The sequence below is a fragment of the Charadrius vociferus genome, unplaced genomic scaffold, assembly GCF_000708025.1.
Source record: "Charadrius vociferus isolate BGI_N301 unplaced genomic scaffold, ASM70802v2 scaffold32, whole genome shotgun sequence".
Classification (NCBI taxonomy): domain Eukaryota; kingdom Metazoa; phylum Chordata; class Aves; order Charadriiformes; family Charadriidae; genus Charadrius; species Charadrius vociferus.
Genome location: NW_009647856.1, coordinates 12,379,729 through 12,380,480, shown reverse-complemented (window position 1 = coordinate 12,380,480; position 752 = coordinate 12,379,729).

Here is a 752-nt window from a genome sequence, read left to right as displayed (position 1 = left end):
GCTCCGCCTTTGCAGCCTTCGGCTCTCCATCCAGCCCTGACTGCAGCAGGAGGGGGATGGGGAGGCGGGCGAGCCCTGCACGCCTGTCAAATTTGTCTGATTCAGGCTGCCGAAAGGGGAAAAAAAAAAATAATAAAAATGGCAGTGCTGCTGCTCATGAGGTTTGCTGGTGGGGATTTCTTCTGGTTCCTGCCTTCCTTCGAACCAGGGAGATGCCCGGAGCCACCACTGGCTTATCCGTTGCGGGTTTAGTAGAGACTGAAGGATGGATTGCAGGTTACAAATAAGAGGCATTGTTTGAAGAAGGGGGGAAGAAAATCCAATATGGTGGAGAGGAGGTTTTCCTCGCTGTTAAATAGCCTTTCCTGCTTTTGTTTCCTCCTGTTAAAGGGGAGAGGTGGCTAGACAAAGAGATATCTTTGGGGTTGGCCGTGAGGGATTTCCCCCACTTCCCCTAGTGATGGTAATTGTAAATAGAAATACATGCGCTTCCTACTGTGGCTTTGGGGCTGTGATTGACGGGGCTGCCACAGTGGTGAAGGCGTTGTGTCTGCTGACACAGGGCTGGAGACAGATCTGGTTTATCATCCCCCTGTTTTGAGTATGGGAATAATGGGAACAAAACCAGGATGTGGCACAAAGAAAATGTGCAGAGTGTGGGAGCGTCTTCCCAGCTGCTGCTGTAGGGTAAACCCAACTTTCCTGGTTGCTTTCATTCCTTTCTCTCAAGGCTCTTCCTTTGAGGTAGCAGG